General features: G+C 38.4%; 1 protein-coding gene and 1 pseudogene across 4 annotated transcripts in view; both read left to right on the top strand.

Annotated features, from left to right (window-relative positions):
- Lrrc28 (leucine rich repeat containing 28) overlaps nt 1-14,184 on the top strand; it is a 121,143-nt gene that overhangs the window by 50,683 nt on the left and 56,276 nt on the right. The gene's annotated exons all lie outside the window — the stretch shown is intronic.
- On the top strand, nt 11,008-11,105 carry LOC132647541 (small nucleolar RNA SNORA70; annotated as a pseudogene).

Here is a 14,184-nt window from a genome sequence, read left to right as displayed (position 1 = left end):
TTTGTTTGTTTGTTTTGTTTTGTTTTTTCGGTCCTTTTCCTCATTCTTTATCTTGCTTGAGAACTTTGTGTTGAGACTGGAGATGGCTCCACAGTTAAAAGTGAGTACTGGTCTTAGGGAAGGCTGGAGTTTGATTTCCAGTACCCAGTTCAGGCAGTCCATTACCACCTGGAACTCCAGCTTCAGCAGAGTCTGATGTTCTGACCCCAAGGCCATGCGCACACACAAATGTACCTATATGCAGACTGCTCACAGGCATGCCATGAAAAATAATAAAATTAAAAAAAAAAAACTTAAAGGCAGGCGTGGTGGCACAACCTTTAATCTCGGCACTCTTGAGAGTTCAAGGCCAGACTGATCTACTGGTCTACATAGGTATCTCCTAGACAGTCAGGGCTACACAAAGAAACCCTGTCTCAAAAAACAAACAGTCTGTACCAAAGTAGCTTTGCAAGTACAGTAGTCCCTGAGGGCATGGGAAGTGCTCCTCACTGCATGACAGCATAGCTTCTGGGTAGCAGCCACAGGCTGAGGACATCAGCAATTACGGCTCAGAACACTTGCACTTCCAAATGTTTGACATGAGCAGATACATATTTTCTCAGGTAGAGTACAGCTAGTTTCCCTAAGGTTAACCTAATAGAATACATAGCATAACACACTATAAAAAAAAAAAAAAGAGGTTCTTTTCAAGCACATAGAACATTTACAAAAATCCACCAAGTAAAATTATATACTGTCTTCTTTCACAACTCAGGTAAATTAATTTTTCTAATTAATGCAAATAAGTGTTTTGGCTTCAAAGTAAGGAAGCAGCTGCTTAAATAGGATACAATGCACAGCTGCAGAAGATTAATAATATTAATATTTAGGAAACGTGTTCACTCTAGGTCCCCACTAGCAAGTTAGTCCATGACAGACAGCATGGTATTTGTCTCAGTCACTCTATCATTGTGGTGTGCAAGAGCTTGTGAACAATATGCTATGTTCTCATTACACTTTATTCAAAAACTGGTGGTCCAGTGTTGGCATGGTGGCTGTAGCTGTGGAACTCTGACATAGATAACTAAGTAATGGAAAGGTTAAATATTTCTCTGGAGAAGATACGTGTAATAGATGTAACTGTCAAAGGGCTTTTCTTCATAATGAAGTATCACAAATACAAATGAGAAAGACCAGCAATTTAGCTTTAAAAAAAAAAAAAAAGAAGAAGAAGTCAATAGACTTGGAGAAGCACTTTACCAAAGAGGAAACCCAGATGGCCAGTAAACACATGTTAATATGCTTGGCCGTATTAGTCATCAAGGACATGCAGATTAAAACCACAGTTGCAACAGGGATGACTCAGACATGCTGGCAAAACAAGCACTGAAGAGCCATGAAGCCACAGGCTTGAAGCATGGATGTTGCTGCTGCTCATACTTGTGACCAAGAGTTTTGGACGGAATGAAAAGACATGGATGATTGTGTCCATAAGTTCTTGGAACTAGAAATAAGTACTCTCGTATATTGAAATGGATGAAGTGGTCAGTTCACACGTGATGAGCCTGTATGGTGTTGATGGACATCAGGCCCATCCCATTTTTTGGCTGTTGTGAGTAGGGTAGCAGTGAGCATGGCTGTGCACGTGTCTCTGTGTACACAGCCATGTGTGAGCTCTTTGGACAAAAGTGGTACAACTGGGTCGTGGTGATTGTTCTTTTTAAAGAAATTACATTTTTTAGTATGTGCATGCAAATGCAGAATTGGAACCTAGAGTGTGGGGTCTGCTCTTCTTCCATCGTGTAGGTCCTGGGGATCTATTCAGATCACTGGGCTTGGTGGCAGGCACCTCAATCCACTGAGCCATCTTTCTGAATCTCCTATGATAGTACTATTTTAGGTTTTTTTTTTCCTTTGAGAAATTTACACTGATTTTCATAGCTAACTATTTTAAGAAATGACAAAATACTTTAAGACAAAAAAAAATCTTAGAGAAAAAGGACAATTTATAATAATGTAATAATATGTTAGGAAGATGTAACAATTACTAATGTATGTATCAAAATAGGTCCAAAACATATGAAGCAGAAAATTCACAGAACTGAAAGGGGAAATGAGGAACTCAATTATAAATGAAGACTTTAATCCTTCTGTGTTGGCATTATGGTTGAACAATTACAGATAGAGAAAATATGAATGACATTGTCTGCCCTGAACCAGTCCTTCACCACAACAGAAACAGAACACACAGTGTCCACAAAGCAGGTCCCAGAATCCATTCCCATTGTCTGAGTGTTAGCTCTCAGCCACCACTGTCTTTCAGCTGCTTTCCTGTTTCTTACAGAGCAGATGTGCGAACAGCTGATTTTGTTCTTCATTTTAAAAAGAATTTCACTACTTTGTTTATTTTGTATGCTGGAGGAGGGGTGCACCCGGAGGTCAGAGAAAATCTTGAGTACATTTTCTTTCTATCGTGTGGCACCTGAAGTTCAGGTTGTCAGGCTTTGGCGACAAGTGCCTGTGCCCTCTGAGCCATCTTACTGGCCCCCTTACCTTGATTTTGACGAACACTTTTACAAGATAGAAAATTCTTAAGTTGACATTTTCTTTTCCTACAAGGTTTACCTGTTCTGCTGTCACAACTCTAGAGTTGGTCTCTCCTGCCCAGATGGTGAGGAGGAGTGAGTACCCTGTCTGGCAGCCTACCTGCTGCCTTCCCGATGTCCTATAGAGGAGCCTCCCCAGCTGGACTGGACCAACTTTGCTCTCCTTACATGGAGCTTTGCAGGTGCATAAGCAAGAATTTCTTCTTTTCCTCCTCCTCCTCCTCCATTGATAAGTGTGTCATTATATGTGTGTATGTGTGCCAATATTATGCTTTTGTTGTTGTTATAGCTCTGGAGTAGTTTGAACTTGTGACTGGCGATACCTCCAGCAGTTTTTTGATTATTCAAGAGTGTTTTAGCTATCATGGATTTTTTTTTTTTGTTTTGTTTTGTTTTTTTTTGTTTTTTTGTGCTTCCATGTGAAGCTGAAAATGGTCCTTTGAAGTTCCGTGAAGAATTTGTTGGGATTTTGATGGATACTGTGTTGAATCTGTAGATTGCTTTTGGTATGGTGGTCATTACTATGTTGATTCTACCGGTCTGTGAGCATGGGAGATCTATCCATTTTCTGATATCTTCTTCAATTTCTTTTGTCAGTGTCTTTTTATCATAGAAATCTTTCACTTGCTTGGTTAGAAATACCCCAAGATATTTTGTACGTTTTTAGGTCCTTGTGAAAGGTATTGTTTTCCTGGTTTCCTTCTCAGTCTGTTTGTCATTTGTAGGAGGGCGACTGATGTTTTTGAGTTGGTGTTTTATCCGGCTACTTTGAGGAAGGTGTTTATCAGATAAAGGAGTTCCCCAGTGGAATTTTTAGGGTCACTTACATATACTATCATATCATCTGCAAATAAAGATATTTTGACTTTTTCTTTCCGATTTGTGTCTTTATGATCCCTTTCAGTTGTCTTATTGTTTTAGCTAAGAGTTCAAGTACTATATTGAATAAATATGGAGAGAAGAGTGGACAACGTTATCTTGTTCCTGATATTAGTGTTATTTACTTGAGTTTCTCTCCATTAAGTTGATAGTGGCTGTGGGCTTGCTGTGAACTGCCTTTATTTTATTTAGGTATATTCCTTGTTTCTTTACTCTTCAGGACTTTTGTTGTGAAGGGTCGTTGGATTTTGTCAAAGGCTTTTTCTGCATCTAAAGAGATGATCATGTGGTTTTGTCCTTCAGATTTTTTTGTATGGTAGTTATATTTATCCGTTTATATATATTGAACCATCCCTGCATTTCTGAGATCAAACCTACTTGATCATTGTGGGTGATCATTTTAATGTGCTCTTGGATTTGGTTTGCAAGTATTTTATTGGGAATTTTGATATCTATGTTAATAAAGGAAACCAGTATATAATTCACTTTCTTTGTTAGGTCATTATGTGTTTTACGTATCAGGGTAACTATGGCCTCATAGAATGAATTGGGCAATATTAGTTTTGTTTCTATTTTTATGGGATAATTGAGGAGTAGTGACGTTAACTCCTTTTTGAAAGTCTCTTTGAATTCTTCACCAAAACGTTTTAGCCCTGAGCTTATTTTGGTTGAGAGACTTTTGATTACAGTCTCTCTAGGTGTTATATGTTTTTTTTTTGTTGTTGTTGTTTTTGAGATGGGTTTAACTGTGTAGCTTTGGCTGTCCTGGACTTGCTTTGTCCACCAGGCTGGCCCTGGACTCACAGCGATCCGCCTCCTCTGCCTCCCCCAGTGCTGGGATTACAGGAGTGTGCTACCACGCCCAGCCTTCATCTGATCTTGATTTGACTTTGGTAGGTGGTGTCTATTGAGAAAATTATTCATTTCTTTTAGATTTTCTTATTTGGTGGAGTACAAGTTTTTAAAGTATGTCCTTATTCTCTGGATTTCTTCAGTGTCTGTTGTTATGTCACCCTTTTTGTCTCTGATTTTGCTGATTTGGATCTTCTCCCTTTGCCTTCAGTTAATTTGGCTAAGGGTTTGTCAGTTTTACTGAGTTCCTCATTGAACCAACTCTTTGTTTTATTTATTCTTTGTATTTTGTTTGTTTCTATTTTATGTATTTTAGCACTGAGTCTGGTTATTGTCATCTGCTTCTTTTGGGTCTTATTTCTTTTGTTCTAGAGGTGTGCTGTTAAGTTACTAATAAGAGATCTTTTAAACTTTTTTATGTAGGCGCTTAGTGCTATGAATTTGCCTCTTATAGGATAATTTTTTTTTTAAGTTTGAGCATGTTGTGTTTTCATTTTCATTGAATTCTAAAGTTTTTTAAATCTGTCTTAATTTCTTTCTTGATCCACTTTTCACTCAGTAGTATGTTGCACAGTTTCTGTGAGTTTGTAAACTTTCTGTTGTTTCTTTTGTTGTTGATATCTAGCTTTAATCCATGGTGGTCAGATAGGATGCCTGGTGTTATTTCCGTTTTCTTGTATCTGTTGAGACTATCTTTGTGTCCAAGTTTGTGGTCAGTTTTGGAGAAGGTTCCATGAGCTGCTGAGAAGGAGGTATATTCTTTTGTATTGGGGTAAAAAGTTCAATAAATATGTTTGGTCCATTTGGGTTATAATGATGGTTAGCTTTAGCAATTCTGTAGTTTTTGTCTGGATGGCCTGCATATTGGTGAGAGTGAGGTGTTGAAGTCACCCACTATCACTGTGTGAGGGTTGATATGTGATTTAAGCTGTAGTAGTGGTTTGGTTTTGTTTTAAATGAACTTGGGTGCCCTTGTGTTCAAACAAACATTTCTAAGTTGTCTACCTTGGACTGCTTTCCAGGGGTTTGGTGGTGAGGTTGTTTGTGGTGTTTTTAATAGTTGTTTTATGCTTGCTGTTGGCGGAGAAAGCACATTGAGTTCCCCTTGTGCTAGGCTGCTGGTCTTCTAAAATATCCTCAAGCTGTGTAAGTGTTATTTAAAACATCTGAGGAGTTTGTGGAGCTGTACAAACTAGTTTTGTCATGAATTTTGTGGCACTTCTTCCATGCTTGCTTCTCCTATGTCACTGGATATCTGCCTGTGTTCACAGGATCTGGCAGAAGCTTGCAGCACCTCCCCTTCTCCCTCGCGCTTTCTCTGAGGTTTTGAAGAATCCTTTTCTCTTGAGAAGCTGAGGCAAGGTTTCTGCATGTCATTGATTAACCGACTATTATTCTCAGTGAAAACATAGCTTTAATAATCTTTTTTTATATCTAGAATTTTCCAAAATGTGGGTCCTTCAGGACAATTGAATTTTCCATTCTTGTAGGTTCTTTTCTAAGCATAAAATCAAAGTAAAATGTAAACCTCTAATTATAAGTTTCCTAGAAAACAATAAGATATACATACAGCTTCATTTGAGTTTTCCTTACTTAGGACTTTAACAGCAGTTTTTATTTTCTTTAATGGAAAGGAATAAAATAATAAACGCTAAAATGAGTTTTTTATATAGATTTTCAACTTTAGAGAATGAAAATAATAGATTTTGTAATAGGATATCGATTCACACTAGTAAGCATGCAATTATTGTAACAATTGCTAGGGGAACATACTGTAATTTCAGTGTTGGTTATTTATTTGCAGTATAACTGAGAGGACCACAGGGTATCAGGCAAAATGCTTTGACAACAGAAATGTACATTTGTTGGTTTTCTCGTATCGTGAGCTGCTGTCTTGCATCCATTGTGTCTCGGATGCCAAGTGTCCAGGCTTTGAATCACTAAGCCTAGTATGTGTTCTTCCTTTTGAATTCTCAGTCTCCTAAACTAGTCTCCTAACATTTTTTTATGGTGGAAACAGATTCCAGGAGCATATGCCTACATTGCTATTGGCATTTTGCAGGCCTTTTTAAAATTAATTTTTAATTTCGAGATAAATGTAGGTTCACATTCCAATATAAGTCCATATGCTTTAAACCAATCATATCATTTTTAAAATTTTCCCAACAATTAACCCAGGTAGCCATGGCTACTTGGCGGTTAATGAGAGGGAACATGTAGAAAGGTTCAAACTTAACTAAAGCCCTGTGGCAGAAATTTTGTTAAGTATCAACTATGATAAGGCTCATAAATAAGAAAAAGTATGTCATGCCCTGTTCATCCCTAGCCTGACCACACAGAAGGGATGCCAATCTGTTTCCCACCATGACTCTTCATTTTAAAATGTTAATTTGTAACAAAATATCACAACTTAAAACTTGGAGAAAAAAAAATAGCCATTTCCCTACAGAATTACTAATAGAGTGAACGCATATTTTCCATAAACCATAAAACATTTGAATTCTAGTCCTGTATGGGCTCATCCAGTAGGCCTTTTGTAATGTGACCATGTTGATACATTTCTAAACTTATGAGTGCATAAAAATAACCTCATGCTTGGTGTGGTTACACACTCCTAGAAGCTCAGTCTGCCTGAGTTAAGTCATCATAGGCTCTACAGGTCTCAAAGCAAACCTGAACAAATAATTTCCTTCATGCATTTAGTCACTCAGAAGTCGGTATACCATGGATACTGTTTTGCCTCTTTAAAATGTGGATACTGAAGAAGAATTGAAATTGTTTTGACAATGGTTATACATATTTTTGTCAAGTCTTTCTCAAGCCAGAGTAACTTTCTTTCTTTAGTTTCATTGACTCTGTCTGTCTGTGGCTTGCATTATGAAGGGTTTCTGTGGTGGCAGCCCATGTCTGGAAATAATGAAAGTTATATTTTTGTGGAAGGATTGAAGGGGGTTATAAACATGGTCTTTTCTGTATGTTAGAGGAAACTTTTTAATTACTACTACAATTGCCTTGGAAATATGAACCAGCAGAGACAGAATGATACTTGCCTAGGGGGAGAAAATGAATGTGTGATGAGAGAGAGTTATAAACACAGATTTGAGGTCAAGATATAATTTCAAAGCTCTTTGAACATCTTTTGGAAGAATAAAACAACTATCTGCAAAACAAAGGATTTTTTTAAAGGCTAGGAATAATACACATCTAAATAAATATAATTTATGAGTTCTGATTAGAAGCACAATACAAATTTCTGTGATAGATTTGATAGAAAGTATATAAACTTAAAATTTTTAATGACAGAACTTGTAAACTTCTCAGAAGTATGGGTTTGAATCAACTAAATAAGTACACAAAATTATTACAATCTTTGTTACATTGAGTTTTAGTGACCTAGACTATTAAAAAAATACAGTTCTTAGAATTTTAATAAATTTTCTTGTGAGCATTCTTAGGTAAAGTAAATTAAACCGGTTTTTAGCACCTTTTGCCTTTCTTGGAATCCCAAAATGTGTGATGAGGTACTGTCATAATACCACAGTTGATTTTTATTATAACTGTTCACATGAACTTAGAAGTAAATATTGAAGGAGCATAGCAACGTTTAAATGTTTACTTTTCTCCACAGTATCTCATCATACCTCTGCTATCACTAACTGTTGAGCCGTTTCTTCTGCAGTGTTAATTCCAAGCAGTAGTCAAAAAACGTAGAGTCTTGTTACTTTTAAATTAAGACCCATAACCCCAATTCACAAACCCAGAAGCCTCTTCATTTTTCATACTGCTAATGTTTGAGTTTGCTATTGGTTGCTTTGCAAAGAGTTTGCATTAAGAAATCAGAGTTACGTATGGCTGTAGTGAGTCCCTCCCTCCGTGTGTGTGTGTGTGTGTGTGTGTGAGAGAGAGAGAGAGAGAGAGAGAGAGAGAGAGAGATCTGTTAATGGAAGGCCACATGTGTGGAGGTCAGGGGAAGACATAGGATGTCTGCTGTATCACTCTCCGCTTAACTGCCGTGAGTCAGGGTCTCACTGAACCTGGAAAGAGGCTGGTGGCCAGCAAGCCACAGTGATCCTCCTGCCTCTGCCCTGTGTAGCCCTGGGCCTACAGGGGCCTCATACCCAACCACACCTAGGTTTTCACATGGGGATTTGTCTCAGGACATCAGGCTTGCAAAGCAAGCACTCTTAACCCACATCTCTGTAATCTGTGAAGAAATTGTAAACCAGTATTTTTCACATAGATTTGTAGGTATTCAGCCAGTGGTGATCATTAAACTCCTCTCCACTTTTCAGCGTAGTTACTTTTCTTATGGGAACTTCAAAGAAATAAAACTAAATGAAACAATTCGGTAATGTTGTATATACACTTAAATACTTCTCCTTAAAGCATCGTTCTGGTTTATGCTTAGAAAGTGAGATGAAAGTAGTAACATTGTAATATTCTTTTCAGAGGACAGAATAGGGGTTGCTTTGAGTTCTTGTCTGTAATGTGGTGAAATAAAGAAGTATTCTTGTCTGTGATGCTGTGCTATCTCTTGAGGCTGATTATAATGGTTTTATGCCAACAATGGACACCTAGTGTTTCCTGCAAGTCAAAGCCTGGAATTTCCTTTGTGCTACCTCAGTGCAGAGGACAAAGTCAAACCTATCTGCAATAGACAACCACTAACATAAAACACAAATGAGAACCTGTGAATGTGGTCTCCACGAGTCTTGAAGAATGAAGAAGAAAAAGAGCCTTTCTGAGGAGATGCCCATGCAGTGATACAAAGCAATAATAAAGATGCTAAGTTTTAGAATAATGCTTTTAAAATTCAAAGAGGATGTGTCTGAGGAAGAAAGTTGAGGCATCTCTGTTACAGTTATAGTTGCCACTTGGAGCACTTCCTAGTTTTGGGGGTTTTATTGTTTTCTCTCTGCTTTTTCCTGCAACAGTCTCAGTGGCATTTTCCCAGGTACTTTAGATAACAAATTATCAGGTTAGATACTCAATAAACATCTGGATAGTAACTTATTTTTAAGAATCCCTACTGGGGTTCTAGTGAGTAATTTAATCATATACAAAGTACCAGGAAAATGTCAAAACAGGTGATTTCTTAATTGAAGTGGTATCTTTTAACCTAAAATTTTTCTATTGGGAATTTATTGACAAGCTTGACATTTAGACACAATTGAGTCAAATGGTTTCTTATGCTTCCCAGATGGCATACATGTAGGTGTATTTGATTTTTAAAACTCCCCTGTAAATAATTATCTTTCATAAATGTATTCTCTGTTAATGGATCTTTTTAATTGCTAACTTGTTTTTTTGTTTTTGTTTTTGGTTTTGGTTTTTTTTTTAATGTGTGTGTGCATGCACGTGCACATGGTTATATACTTTCATCAGGAAAGGGTGTTTGATCCCCTGGAAGTGGAGTAATAAATAGTTGTGAGCTTCTCTGTGGATATTGGTAACTGAACCCAGATAAATAGCAAAAAGTATTCTTAACTGCTGAGCCATCTCTCCAGTCCCATTAATTAGATTTTTTTAACTTTAAAAAGTTATATATCAGCGTATTTGTAAAACACACAAATGATAGTTTTTCATTGTGCTTTCTGATATTAATTCTCAGTGATGACACACTTCTGCATATTAGAGCCGTGACTGTACAACAAACTCCTTGCGATTATGTGCGGTAGTGGCCTATCCCAGCAGGCTGTACCTTCACATGACTAGAGTACTCATTATACTGGAGTATTCATTATACCTAGTCTATTTCTAGGTCACGGTCTAGTGACTGTCATTTTCACCTTCTGACTGTGGGCTGTATTGTCCTGTTTTTTTAAATGTATGTCTAGTTTTTATTTGTTTAGAGAGTCTTGTTCTTTCTGGGGCTTTTTGTTTTGCTTTGGCACTAAGAGCTGTTTTAGTAGTCAACATGATGGCTGGTAGGTTTGGGGACTCAACGTTATTTTGTGTTCCTCCTAGCATGTTGACATTAGTTCTCTTCTGCCTTTCAGTAATGCCTGGTCATCTTGAACTTAGTAAGGGTAGATGTTGCGTTGTGTGAGTGCTCTTCTGGTTATGTTCTTTTTATAAAGGTAGCTACTTTTATGAAGCTGAGTCTTGGTATCCAGCAGTGGTTTTTTGGGTTTTTATTTGTTTATTTTTTATTTATTACAATTTATTCACTTTGTATCCCAGCTATAGCCCCCTCCCTCATCTCCTCCCAATCCCGCCCTTTCTCCCTCTTCTCCTCCTATGCCCTTCCCCCAGTCCACTGATAGAAGAGGTCCTCCTCCCCTTCCCTCTGACCCCAGTCTATCAGGTCTAATCAGGACTGGCTGCATTGTCTTCCTCTGTGGCCTGGGAAGACTGCCTCCCCCAGCCCCTCAGGGGGAGGTATTCAAAGAGCCAGCAGTGTTTTTATATATTCTTAAGTCTTGTTTAAATCTTTGAGTAACTTGCTAATTTTAGTATGAGTTTAATTTTAGTATGAGTCTTCAGCTTTGTTTCTTTTTCTTTTGGATTTTCAAGACAGGATTTCTCCATGTAGCCCTGGCTGTCCTAGAACTCTCTCTGTAAACTAGGTTGGCCTCAAACTCAGAGATAGCCCTACCACTGCTAGGATTAAAGGTGCCACCCACCACCTAGCTAAGGATACTTATTTATTAAGTCTTCCACTCATTTAAAAACAACTGGAGCTACTTTGCAGCCAGTTAAGCTGACCAAGTCCCTTTTCCCATGGGGGCTTGGTTTGCAGCTTGTTGTCTATATAGGTTGTCCTGAGGGACCTTGCAGACAATTTTCCGATCTCAATGCTGTCCCCAGTCTAGGCTCCAGACAGGTATGTGTGGTGCCTTCAGGAAGCCCCAGGGCATAGGGTTCACATTGGCCAGGCCATCATGTCCATCCTAACCAAGCTGCACATTAAGGACCATGAGTTTGTGACTCTGCATACAGCCAAGTTCAAGTTCCCTGGCAGCCAGAATATCCATAGGTCAAAGAACTGGGTCTTCATCAGGTTTAATGCAGATGAATTTGAAGACATGGTTATTGAGAAGAAGCTCACTTCTGATGACTATGGGGTCAAATGTATCCTCTCCTGCAGTCCCCTGGAAAATCTGCAGGCCCTGTATTCTTCATGGCTTCCACAGTGCTCTCCTGTACCCTATCAAATCATGTTCAGTAATATATCTCACATCCAGTCCAAGAAAAAAATGTATGCTATAATTAGTATTCTTCAGACATTAAGTAGATAACAGGAATACAATTAGTAGCTAGATGAGTTTAGCTATCTATCTATGTATTTATTGAAATTAGTACACAAGGTAACAGGTTTCTTTATTGCCTATTGCCTATATATATATATATATATGTTTGGTTGATAAATGAGGGTATTTTTCTTTTTCTTTTTTTTCATGTTAATGTCTCCTTATTCTTTTTTTTTCCTCTGTATTCTTTTAAATTTATTTTGTATTCACTTTACATCCTAGTTATAGCGCTATCTCTTCCCCCTTCCCTCTTCCTCAGAAAAGGGGCGTGCCCTTTCCCGTCTACCCCAGCTCATCAAGTTGCATCAGAACTGAGCATGTCCTCCTCTCTGTAGCCTGATAAGGCAGTCCTGCCAGGGGGAAGTGATCTAAGAGCAAGCAAGTGAGTCATGTCCGAAGCAATCACCACTTCCCTTATTAGAGGACCCACCTGAGGCCTAAGCTGCCCATCTGCCACATTGTTGTAGGAGGCCTAGGTCCAGTTCATGCATGCTCCTTGGTTGATGCTTCTGTCTCAGCAAGCCCCTCTGGGCCCTGATTAGTTGGGTCTTTTGATGAGGGTGTTTTTCTTGATTTAAAAAATGTTTAACTTATTTACTATGTGTCTATGTGTGTAGGTCAGAGGGCAACTTCTGGGATTCAATTCACTCCTTCCACCGTGTAAATCCCAGGAATTAAACTTAGGACATCAGGCTTAGTGTTTCACCCACCAAACTATCTTTTTCAGCTCACCATTACTTCAGTTTTATTTTGGCCCCTTATCTGGTCAGTGAGCATGATTCTACCCTGTGTAGAAACCAGGCTATTTCTAAACAAGTTGCTATATATGCACAGTAACCAGTTTTGATTTGAAAAATACAAGCTGGGTGCAGTGGAGTACTCAGGGAGGCAAAAGGTAGGCATATCTCTGTGAGTTCAAGGCCAGCCTGTTCTACAAAGCGAGTCCAGGACACCCAGGGCTACACGGAGAAATTCCTGTCTCGAAAAAAGTACAGCCAGTACTGCATAAAGTAAGATCAGCCTGTGATGGAGTGCATATACATCAGAAAATAAGTGATGCATCACATAATGGCACCGTAACTGTTACCATTGTGTTCCAGTCAACAGTATTGAGTACAATCACGTTGCGTAGGTTTGTAGTCCTGATGCCATTGACGGCCAGATAGCCTACATGTGTTCAGAAGGCTATACCGTCTAGGCTTGTGTGCTTGTAGTTTATGATATCTGGATGACAAAATTCAGAGGATTAATACCCTGGATGAGTGACATGCAGCTGCACAGTAATTGAGCTAAGGACTTTCTCATGTCAGAGAAGCAGATTAAATTCTAAGATACGTAAATTCTGCCTTTTTCAAAATGGCGTTTAGAATGTATCTTGGGTCTGATCCTTGTTGTTAGAAGTGAGGTCTAAGAGGCTGCAGAGTTGATGATTGCATGCTGTTAAGTCTTGGAACTTCCCCTTAAGGTGCACTAATAAGTCAAGTACACATGAGTCGGTGGTGGTGGTGGAGTGTTTATATATGTGTTTCAGTTTTTTCCAAGAAAAGTGTTCCTTTTCAGTTTCTGAATGACATGTGGCGCTTAAGAGCCCCTTTTTTTGTTAGACACAAAATACATATAACTTGTAGTTGTTTCTGTAATAAGACATCAACCATGACATCATGAAACTGATTATATGCAGGGTGTCCATTGAGAATATTTTATAGTATGATGAACTGGGAATTTTAAATGCTTTGTTTTCTGCCACGTGTTGTTGAATTTAATTATATGGTACATTTAATGTAATAAAGTAATTGATCTCTTGAGGTAAGGGTTATTCTTTTAAGATATTTGTTTGTTTACAGCAAAGTAATGTTATAAATAATTAAGTAAATAATCCGAAGTTTTATGGCTAATTATACACAGTAGTCACAGTTTTAGTCTGTTTGTATCTAAATAACCATGGCATACCTTTTACAATCGCATCACAAGATGTGGCTGAATGAGAGAGTCTAGAGAGAGTTGTATTGTGTAGAGAAGGAACCTGGCATTGAAATGTTGGCTTTCATTTTTCTGCATGTTCTTCTTAGCCCAGCGTGTGTTAGAGCTGAAGTTCAAGCTGTTTGTGGCACCGGAAAGGGCCAGACTTGAAAATAGCAAGCCTTGTTATTGACTCTATGTGGCCACTGGGCTGTCCTGGAGTGGGTGGCTTCCTTCCCATTCCATTTAAATTCTAGGTTAGGTCAGTGGTCATCCATGGAGTCATGTTTTAAAGGAGACTTGCTGTTTTTCTTTGAAATTGGCACCCGGATGTTATTTCTGTGCTTGGTCTCAGTAATGACTGTGGCAGCAGCAAAGTTGTCTACAAGATACAAATGGCTGAAAAATTTTAAGGACTTGTATATTTAGCATAAAAGTAAATAGTGACCAACAGTTTGTGAAGTTAGGATTGTTCAAGGGACATTAAGAAAATGATGCTTACAGAATGATGGTTACTTTCAGGGAGGGTGGAGCAGGGTCAAAGAGGTCTGGTCAGAAGACCCAGCTGAGAAGGGGAGGAGTTTGTCAGTCCCCACAGGAGCATGTGTAAACTTCAGTGGTACTGCGTTGATTTCAAGGTGACATCACAACAG

Source organism: Meriones unguiculatus, chromosome 14 (genome assembly GCF_030254825.1).
Source record: "Meriones unguiculatus strain TT.TT164.6M chromosome 14, Bangor_MerUng_6.1, whole genome shotgun sequence".
In the NCBI taxonomy this organism is placed as follows: domain Eukaryota; kingdom Metazoa; phylum Chordata; class Mammalia; order Rodentia; family Muridae; genus Meriones; species Meriones unguiculatus.
The sequence above is the reverse complement of the archived record's forward strand: the minus strand, read 5'-3'. Positions and strand labels throughout refer to the sequence as shown.